Here is an 11,195-nt window from a genome sequence, read left to right as displayed (position 1 = left end):
AGCAAACACGGTGTGAAAGTGGAAAAATTCAGACTATGTTTCTCCTCTGCTTTCACACCACAACAATCATCGCAGAAGACTTCTGTGATGAACAGAAGTCTGTGTGACCACAGAAGTCTTCTGTGACCAAATGTGTGTGGGTTTCTCCTCACACACCAAGCAAGCAAGCAGTTCTGCAGTGGATACCAGCTGGGCTCCCTCCAATTCTGTTCCAACACTATCTACCTGGCGATAGCAGCAGAAACCACAGGTTGAGGGCTCAGTCTCACAAAGCTGCCCCTACTTCCTACCAGTCAGTCGCAAGTCTGGGCCTCAGAACTTCTGACCAACTGACTTCAAGTTGGGATTTCTACGATCCTCTCTTTGAGGTCCATTGATTTGCTAGAGTGGCTCAAGGAACTCAGAGAAACACTTACATTTAACTGGTATATTATAAAGGAAATTACCAAGCATACAGATGATGAGGTGCATAGGGCGAAAAAGGGGCACAGAGCTTCCATGCCCTCTGGACATGCCACTCTCTAGAAGCCTCCAGATATTCAGCTATCCAGAGGCTCTCTGAACCCTATTCTTTTGTGTTTTTATGGAGGCTTCATTACACAGGCATGATTCATTATTTTTATTTATTTTATTTATTTTTGTTTTTTGAGATGGAGTCTCGCTCTGTTGCCCAGGCTGGAGTGCAGTAGTGCAATCTCGGCTCACTGTAACCTCTGCCTCCCGGGTTCAAGTGATTCTCCTGCCTCAGCCTCCTGAGTAGCTGAGACTACAGGCGCATGCCACCACACCCAGCTAATTTTTTGTATTTTTAGTAGAGATGGGGTTTCACCGTGTTATCCAGGATGGTCTCCATCTCCTGACCTTGTGCTCCACATGCCTCAGCCCCCCAAAGTGCTGTGATTACAGGCGTGAGCCACCGTGCCTGGCCACATGATTAATTAAAACACTGGCCATTGGTGATCAACTTGAGCTTCGGCCCTTCTCTCCTCCCCAGAGGCTGGGGTTAGGCTGAAAGTCCCAACCCTCTAATTATGACATGGTCTTTCCAGTGACCAGCCCCTATCCTGAAGCTACCTAGGGGCTATGAGCCCCTAGCCAATTATTAACACATAAAAAGACAGCACTTTGGAGATCCTAAGAGTTTTAGGAGTTGTATGTCAGGAAGAGGGGTTAAAGACTGATATGGTTTGAATGTTTGTCCCCTCCAAGTCTCATGTTGAAATGTAATCCCCAGTGTTGGAGGTGGGGTCTGGTGGGAGGTGATTGAATCACGGGGGCGGCGGGGGGATCCCTCATGAATGACTTAGCACCATTCCCTTGGGGATGAGTGAACTCTCACTCAGTTCGTTCTGTCTCATGAGATAAGATTTTTTTTTTAAAGTGTGTGGCACTGTCCCCTTCTCTCTTGTTCCCTCTCTTGCCATGTGATGCACTGGCTTCCTTTTCACCTTCCATCACAATTGTAAGCTTCCTGAGGCCCTCACCAGAAGCAGATGCCTGCACCATGCTTTGTGTATAGCCTGCAGAACCACAAGCTAAAATAAAACATCTTTTTAAAAAAGTTACTCAGCCTCAGGTGTTTATAGCAACACAAGAACAGACTAACACAAAGACCAAATATGTATTTCACAATGTCACACACAGTATTTCCATTCCTCTCTAAACCCCTCTTCTTTCAGCTCACATTGCAGAGGCCTTGCCTGGCCTAATGCCTTGGCAAGTCAGGACTGGTAATCACAACAGCTTGAAAAGCAAACTAGATATTCTACAATCTCTAGAAGTTCAAGAACCAAGTCTCTGATCTTAGAGTTTCCCTTAAGTGTAAATGGATATTCCTCTGCCTGTGATAGAGGCTAGCAAGCCTCCTCTTCCAGCCAGTTCTACAAGAGGTAGGGAGTGGCCACATGCCAGGCAGCAAGGCTGTTTGTCTTCTCCTACCCTCCCCTCTCCAGCGTTCTGCCTGAAGAATGAAATCAATTAGAGAACATCAAGAGCAGGAGAGCTCTTTCCCCATTCCCTTTGAAATTCCTTGTTAGGACACTGCTTTGTACATGGCCCCACACCACCATGTTTAAGAGGGCAGAGCAGTGTGGGGAGGGCACCAGGGGACCTGGTCTGAGAACCACTGGTGCCATTTACAGAGAAGAAACCAGAAGAAGCAAGGAATCTGAAAGACTCCTTATCCCAAAGTCAAAAATTAAGCCTAAAGAAACTGCTTAAATAATTGTATCAGACTAGCTTTAAAATCTATTGAGCTAAAATTATTTTTTTCTTTCTTGCTACCCAGCAGGTGAGGGCTCATAAGGGAGATCAGGGTGATTAAGAGAAAAAAGAAACTATACATTCTTTATGCATGTGAGTGGAGTGAGTAATTTTGCAACCCTGTTTACACATGATGGGTAGGCAGATGTGAGTTTCAGCAGTCAAAATCAGAAGCTGAGGTTGCTGCATCTGGCTTACTCCCCTCTCCATAACAGCAGAATGTGGGATTTCCAAGACCTTTCTTGAGGGCCTGGTCTCTCCTCAGTGAGGTCCACATACTTATATTTAGACTATGTAAGAACGCATTCATTAACCTCGATGACAATGTTCCTTGTGGGTAAACCACCTGCTTCTCTTTGGTGAGGCCTGTGATCACCGTGGGATCTTTTGTATCCAAGAAGTTGAATTTCAACCACTCTCTAATTTCAACCACACCCACTGTCCTGGGTGTCCAGGACAATGACCATACCAGAGAGTGGTAACCCACTGCTGAGAAAGGAGATCCTTGTCTATGATCACCCCTCACTCCTAACACAAGAGGAAGATGCCAAAGACCAGCTGAGGAGAAGGAAATGGAGGAATAAAGCTATGTAATGACTAAGGAGGACTAAGAGATTTTGCTGAATAGACTTATCCAGCAGATTAACATGAATGGGGGTAAAGGGATCTGGTGCTTTCTGTGGCAGAAGGTTGCTATTACTCTAGAAATGGAAAATGAGAAAAATATCTCCTTCTCCAAGTACAGAAACAAACACTCAGGAAAAAACTCACCCTTCCTGTCTATGTACCATCTTCCCTGATGACAGGTAGCAGAAAGTATAGTTGAGAGGTGCCCAGCTTTGAAAGTTCAAATCCCAGTTCTGCCATTTCTCTCCTGTGTAACCTTGGACAAGTTTCTTAACCTTTTTGTGCCTTTCATTTGTAAAAAAGAGAAAATAATAATACCTTCCTCATAGAACCGCTGGAGGGTTAAATGACACATATAAAGCCTAAAGAACAGCTCCTGGCATGTGATAAGCCCTCAATAAATGTGGCTATTATTATTTTTATAACAAGGGTAAGAGGAATATGATTTCAAAGGTCCATCTAGTTTAAGGCATGTGTAAATTTACTGACAAGTGATTCAGGGTAAACTTTAATTGAATTTTCAATAAACAAGCCATAGGGTTTCTTCCTCCACAGTCTATGACCCTTCACCAGGACCTGCATCCCACACCCTGGAGAGAAATGTGTTCATGCAGTGAATTAGATCCTTTAGCCAAACAGCGTTTGCAAACAACCACTTGGCATCCTGACCCTTTCTGTCACTGAGGGTGTGCTAATAACCATGTTGGGTAAGAAGACAGTACCCACCTGCGGTCCCTTTCTTCTTGTAGGTTATGTTCAGGATCAAGTCAGTCTTCATTTGAAATTGGCACTTCAGCAGGATAACAGGAAAGAAAGAGGATTTTGGAGTCAGGAAGCTCTGGCTTTTAAGTTTTGGTCTCATGGTTTCCTAATTGCAAGAGCTGAATAGTTATCTTTAAAAATGGGGATAATAATATCTACATAGTAGGGGATTGTAACAGGATTAAATTAAACTATTTATATGTAGTGACCAATATAGAGTTGGCACTCATTAAATGTCAGTTTCTCTTCCTCTTTCCCCTTTTCCTGCTGAGACACAGAGTTAGACTACTCTGTGGGGTGGGACATTCATCAGGTGGTGTGTTGGTTTGTTTTTCTCCCACTTTTCTGAGGCAAGAGATCATGAAGATGATGGGAGGAAACAAACATCTACTGCTCTAACCTTTTCTACCTAGTGAACATTGTTCATCCTTCTCTTCTGCCGCTTAAAAAAATAATCAAAGTCCAGCTGACACAGAGTTATTTAGCTACTCTGGCCATTTTTATCAACTTAGAAATAAGTGTCCTGTTTATTTCTATTAAAGGTGGATACAAATAAGACCTCAGGAAAATCTACCCCAGTATCTACATGTTATGCCCCTTTCCAAAGTTGAAGGGATATACCTAACACCCAAGGGGGCAGGGCAAGTGAAGTGTGTGGTCAGGCTTGGCCATGGCACTGTGATGCATCATTATCAAGGGAGGACATAGTATAAGTCCTGCCAGCTCTTTCCAATCCAATAACCTCTCCTTATAGTAATTCACAATCACAGAGCCCTTCTTCCCCTCTTAGATTTCCATTCAAGCACCCAACCGTCAAACTCACTGAGGCCTCACCCTACTTCCCCACCTACCCCATTCTCTTCAACTGCCAGAGGGCTTTCCTGAGATGAAGCAGAGGCTGAGGACCTGGGGCCCTTGGACGAGAGACTTAGCTACTGACACATACAAGTGCTGACACTGGAAAGTACCAGTGCTGAATCAAAAAGCCACTTCCCAGAGATGACATGAATGTTCAAGGTTTGGTTCCTGGCACGCCACCGATTTGGTCCTGAACCTTGAAGCCAACATCTTAACCTCTGTTCTTCCATGCCTCAATTGCCCAGTATGTGGGAAGGGTAATGACAACAAAGGAAAATTGCCACCTATCGCCCAACCTGTCATCACTATAATTTGAATGACTTGGCCAACTTTAGAATGCTGTGGAAATTAGTGTTTACCGGGAACTCTGAGATGAAAGGTGCCAAGTTTGGCAGAGCTGAGGCCATTGGTAGGATGTTCTGGCGTGCACTGAAGAGTCAACAGCATGTTCCTTTAGCTTGTAAATTGAACTTTCATTTTTGTCAAAGTAGAAAATTTTAGGTAACAAATATTTCATTTTTTCCTTTGTAAAATGTTTTCTTCTCTCCCTTCCCAAGTTCGGGGCATGACCAGTTGTGTTGGAATATGAAACCCACTCCTCCCAGTTAAAATGTTCACAATTGCAGTTCAAAAAATGATAAACATCTTTTAGATTATTTTTCATACCATGCCAACTAAGGGGGTACTATCTAGCTTTTAAAAAAACTTCCTTCTCTTTTTAACAAACCAAAAAAAAATCTGCAGGATTGCAACTCTGTGAGATCCTGCCCACCTTTGACCCTGAAAGCTGTCTTTGCCTCCAGCTACATTTTCAGATGAGCTTCATTTCAGACCCATTTTAGAAATGTAGACATTTTGCTCCTGGGCCACTTACTCTTTGCCTCTCTGCTTAAACTTCAAGTGTACAAAAGGAAAAGTTTGCAAAGATCATTTACAATGTGCCATCCCAAACCTCTGATGTAAGTGAAGTAAAGCAGGCTCCAGTGGGCCTTGGTGTCTCTGATGAGAGGAGCAACGTGAATGGGGAGGAAGTGGGTAAGTGAGAAGAGGCCCTGTGGCTGCGGTGGTGACTCTACCAGCAAAGTCAGCACCTACAGACTGATGAAGGCAGCAAATGAGCTTGTGCAGTGCTCCACAGTGAAGCTGCCCTGTCTGTCAGCATCAGGAGGGCTGTCGAGCCAAGTTTCTGCACACTGTGCACTGCTAAATGCTGTCAGTGACACAGGCATGCTTTAAAGTCAGGTGACTGTTTCTTGCAGGACTAAAGCCTCTGCCTCACTCTCACCTGCTCAATGCTTCCCCTCACTGCCATGCTTTGATCCAAATTCTTCTTGTGAGGCGACTCCCCATTACATTCTGCTTTTTTCTACTTTAACTTAATTCCCAGTGGCAGGATGTCCACAGTTCAGCTTATGCCCTTAAAATATAAAAACAAAACAAAAAAGTCATCATTATCATCAAAATAATTTTTAAAAACAGTTCCCCACCTCTGACAATTTTGGCTTGGATTTCTTTACAATGCTACAGCTTCTACCCACTTCTTACCTTGTATTTTCATTTATCTTCTTTAGTGCCCTTTTCCTTGTTCTTCCTTTTGGGCCAATCTATTGACAGCCACCCTGCAAAATGGCTGGGAGGTGAATCTCCTTTCTTATAAATTCATCCTTAAAATAATTGCATGATTAAAACAGTTGTGGGTCCTCCATCAAGAGTAATCAGCAATGTGCTTTGAAGCCTGGGGTCTGTTGACTCTCTGATGGCACCTGGGACCATGTTTATCTCCACTTATATGATTCAGCCACCACTCTGCCTCACTGGGTTCCCTGATGTTAGATTGCTTTGGGGTCGTTTGGGAGAGGAAGATCTACCGCCAGAGCTTCAAGTTAGTAGTGACAATTCTCCATTGAACTCAGACAGGAGACTGACATGGTTTCTTGCCAGGCAGCAATTAGTGACTACAGGACTGAAGTGGTGTCCAAGATTCAGGATTTGCCTAGTAGTTGTAAGAGGTAACAGCCAACAGGGGAAGAGGAGACCCAAACCCAGCCTATCTTGTGAAGTGTAGGCCATGACTGGTATTCTAAGGATGGTAGTTTCCACATTTTTGTGGTTTGTGAATCACTTTGGCAGGATAAAATTTCCCAAGGGCCAATTTACCCGACTGATTGCCACTTGCCAATGCAAAACCAAATAAACATACATATGTTTATTGGGAAGAAAACCAAAGCTTTGGAGAGGACAGGGACAATGTCTTTGGATCCCCAGGGCCTAATGGTCTCAAAAAATACTTACTGAGGTCATCTGATTCCTCTGAGAGGTTAAGCATACATAATTTTCCAATCATTTTGGTCTTCGTACTATATTCAGAGAGTGAATCTCTGTGTTACGTACAACCAGGTGATGGACAATGGGCGGATTGAATTTTTCATTTTTATCAAGCATGGTATGGAAGAAGCAGCAGTAGCCTGACCTTCTCAACTGCTTGGAATTCATGGATTACTTTACTGATGATTTGTTAAAGATATTTCTGTCTTGGTAGGTAAAGAAAGGAGGAACTAAAGTGGTCACCCAAAAGGCCAGAAATCCAAACACTGTTACAGGCCAAAGTCTTGGCCTAAGAACGAAGAAAATTAGGCAATAGGATTGGGCTGTGCCTTTCTGAAGTCATGTCAGCAGTCTCCTGGGCCACAGCTTTGGCTTGCTCAGATGCAATTTGTTCGGGCAGTGCAGCTGGGGGCAGCAGGGCTTCAGCTACAAAAGTGTTGGCTGGTAAGAGAAAATCAAAATAATCCCCATTAAGTTCCCATTATCTTAAAAATTAGAAACTCTAATGAGAGGCTTCCAGAGCAAGCTGAGCAGCAGGAGGGCACCTCTGCTGGATGCTGTCCTCTGTAAGGATGTCACTGTCGTCACCAGGAGCAAGCTGAGGGCCCAAATGCCTCTGTGCAGTTTCCCTGGAAGCAGCCAAGATTGATCAGGCACCCCAGGACTCAGGAGCCATAAGAAAAGACAGAGAAGCAGCCCAGAAGTGAGGCTGGCATGGAAGGAGACCCTGGACCTGAAGGGTGATCATCTTTAACCCTGAATTTTGTTAACTGTTTCTCAGAAACTCTCTCTGAATCAATTTAACTTTTATAGTCCTGGATTCTTTTAGGTGTGGTGTTGCCTAAAGACAGGTAAAATGCCCCCTAAGGGAATTCCTCACCTCTATGGTTCTAAAACTGGGTTCTCGTCATAGTTCACGATGAGGAACCTTTTTAAAAAAAAAAAAATGCCTTCATTCTCAGAGCACGAAGAAACTTTTATAAGAAGAAGGTAGCTGGAGAATGCTTATTCTCCTGGCAAATAGCAACTGTGGAAACACTATTTTCATATAGACCTGGCAAACAGCTTCCAGTATTTTCTGTCCAAATACTACATCTCCTCACCAGCTTTGCATATATCTTGGCACTGCATGGCCCAGTAGTACCACATCATTTCATGGCACTGAGCCAAGAGTGTGCCCAGCCGTGCTTAGCACCATACAGGGAGTCTGCAGGGCCCTCCAAGCTCCCACCACCACACTCCTACTGGAGCAAAAGGGGAGATTATCAGGCAGCAAGTCACGGTGTTGTTATTATTACCCTGATGTGTAATAAATCTGTGTAGTGCAATAAATTAAGGCAAGGCTCTGTTCTCACTTTACAGGCTGCCAATAGTTTTATTGTAACAGCTCAAAGAAGTGAGTTTTCCTTTTTAGGCAGAGTAGAGGAAGCTGTGAAATTTGAAGAGAGAACAAAAGGATACTCGAGTGTAGTTTGTAAAACAGGTATTGTACAAGAACTGGCTCATCAGGACATCCAGCACCTAATGTTTTTCTGTTTAATGATATTAGAGAACAGCGAGGCCTTACAATGGCCACAAGAGTTCATTTGAATTCATTTTCATATCAGTATCTCACTGCTGAGTTCTGCTGAGCTGACCTCTTGCACTAGACTTACAGTGCTTTCTTTTGGTGATAAACCTGAGCGATTGTAAGATCACAAATTGGTTCTGGAACTCATTAAAGTCAGCAAATGAGCATTAAAAGATACTTGCACAGGCTGAGTTTGTGCTAATCTGTCTATTTTGGCAATTACAGCTCAGAGGATGAACAGAGGGGCGGTGAGAAAAAAACCTCCAACTCTCAGCAAGATGATGATCCATTTCAGATGTCTGTCGAGGATGCACATGCCCTGGCTTTTCTTCCTTTACACCTTGAATCCTGGGTGCAGGAGACAAGGGAAGGATTTGAGAATGCTTCACCTCTACCCTTTGCCAAGTTCAAAGTCCAAGTGAGACCTTCAATCAGGTCCCTGGCACACCTGACACTTCGTTATTGTTATTATTTTTTTATCAAAAGCCCCCTTCTTTGGTAGCAAATTCTGTTTCTATTCTCTGTTTTAGAACTTGACCCTTACTTTTTTTTTACTCAAATGTTAGTCATTCAAGATTTCTTAACCCTTTGGTTACAGAGTCTTCCATCTTTTTCTTCTGTCTTCATCTAGGCTCATAGGTTGCTTCTCCCTAAACTAGACACACTGGGTGCTGGTGCTCCGCTCTGTGTCATTGTATCCCCTGAACAATGGGAGGCTATTGAGCACAGAGTTGATATTCAATATATAAATATTGATTGACTTTTTTTTTTTTTTTTGAGATGGAGTCTTGCTCTGTCGCCCAGGCTGGAGTGCAGTGGCATGCTCTCGGCTCACTGCAACCTCTGCCTCCTGAGTTCAAGTGATTCTCCTGCCTCAGCCTCCTGAGTAGCTGGGATTACAGGCACGCACCACCATACCCGGCTAATTTTTGTATTTTCGGTAGAGATGGGTTTCACCATGTTGGCCAGGCTGGTCTCAAAATCCTGACCTCAGGTGATCCTCCCAAAGTGCTGGGATCACAGGCATGAGCCACCACATCTGGCCTGTCTGACTTTCAAAATTGCCTTTTAGTTTATTCTGTAACCACGAGCTCTACTAATTTAGTTTAACATCATTCACATACTGCCCTGAAAAACTATACACCCCTTATGACCTTACAGCCAAAAATGATTGACTCCCTTGGTAATCCTCCTTGCAAAACCCTAAGACTCACCCCCTCGCTCTTCCTTAGAAAAATACTGTATTCCTTTGCTTGAGTCTCATTTATTAGCAGCAAATGCTAACACAGGAAACTTCATTCTCTGAGTTTACATATTCTTGTGAATTCTATTTTTCTCTCTTATTTTTCCCCTAATACAGTCTACCCCTGGCCAATCTATAACAATCCTAATCAGTAGAAACTCTGGAAAAACTGAGGTCATAATTTCTGAATCTGGTTTGAATTTGGAATTTGCTCCCTCAGCTTAAAATTAATATTGTAAATTTACTGGAAATGTGTTTTCTACTTTTCGGACTCAGCTAGTAGTTTTATACACAAAGTTTGGTATCTGGCTTAACTAGTTACTGAAAGAAAAAGGACATCTCCAGCTCCTTTTCTGGACTTTCTCCTATCCCACTACTTCCTTCCACCCAATACACACATACACACACACACACACACACACACACACACACACACACACACCCCCAACACCAGTCACTGAAGATGGGGAAGATGGAGTTCTTCCTTGAATTCCCCTTAGGTTGTATCATTGTTTGGAAGTTATTGGTTCTTATCCAAAAGCAGACGTGGACAGAGTAGGGAGTTTTAGCTCAGCCATATAAAGTAGCATAAGCCCCAGGCTTTAATCTTTCTGTAAGGCTGCACTGGTATGTAGTCTTTCTTCTATTGAATATTACAGATCCATATTAACAAGAATTTATTGAGTGCTTACTTTGAAAACCAGTACTGTATTGTCCCTTATATTATCTCATTTAACTTAATTATTGCTCTTTAAGGTAGTATTCTCATTTTATAAATGTGAAAGCAAATATTCAGAAAGTGATTTGTACTGAATGGGAGAAACATATTTTTTTTTATTCCAAGCCCATTGCCCTTTCTTCTTCTTTGATTTTTAACTTTGTGATAATAGAGCTCTATTACAAGAACTGGAACTGTCTCTACAGTTGGTTATTCTTAAATGATCTACACAGAGTGCAGAAATCCTATTACAACAAATACCACTGTAACAAAACCTCTCTCTAAGAAAACCCCATTCTAGAGCTGTCATTGGCTCCTAACTTTAATCTAGTAAACATTCAAGGAATATTTTGTAAAAGTTTACCCAAATTTCTCACTGGAAATTTCGTGCTTAGGATGGCTTCAAAATTGGGTTCAAGTATCAGGCACTAAGGGAAGGAACAGGAAACCTGATGATATTTTACAATGTTTGGTGTATATTCCTTTATATCATAAATAGTGAGTCTAAAAGTTGTGTTAGCTCAGTTTGTTGTAAAGTAAAGTGACAGTACCATGGAAATAGAAGGGAATAAAAAGCTCCACTTTAGATTTTTTTAAAGGTACTTGAATAATAATGTCAATTTAAAAAAAGTAATTTGGTTAATGAATAACGGTTTATCTTTCGTATAAAAATAGCTAATAGTTTTTGAGCACTTATGATGTATCAGTTAACATTGTAAATTTTTAAATGTATTATTTAATTTTCACAACAACCCTGTGAAGTAAATGTTATCCTAATTTTACACACAAGGGAACTGAAGCTCAGAATGGTTAAATAATTTGCCCAAGGT

The 11,195-nt window shown here is 42.4% G+C and overlaps 1 long non-coding RNA gene across 1 annotated transcript; it reads right to left on the bottom strand.

Annotated features, from left to right (window-relative positions):
- Positions 1-441: 441 nt before the first annotated feature.
- LOC103891809 (uncharacterized) lies at positions 442-6,870 on the bottom strand. The gene is made up of 4 exons (XR_656047.2): positions 6,055-6,870; positions 5,795-5,926; positions 3,616-3,679; positions 442-1,520 (listed from the first exon to the last, which is right to left on the bottom strand). It is a non-coding gene; the product is annotated as an uncharacterized LOC103891809 (long non-coding RNA).
- Between the last annotated feature and the right edge of the window lie 4,325 nt (positions 6,871-11,195).

Source organism: Pongo abelii, chromosome 1 (genome assembly GCF_028885655.2).
Source record: "Pongo abelii isolate AG06213 chromosome 1, NHGRI_mPonAbe1-v2.0_pri, whole genome shotgun sequence".
Classification (NCBI taxonomy): domain Eukaryota; kingdom Metazoa; phylum Chordata; class Mammalia; order Primates; family Hominidae; genus Pongo; species Pongo abelii.
Note: the sequence above shows the minus strand (reverse complement) of the source record. Positions and strands in the feature narration are given on the sequence as shown.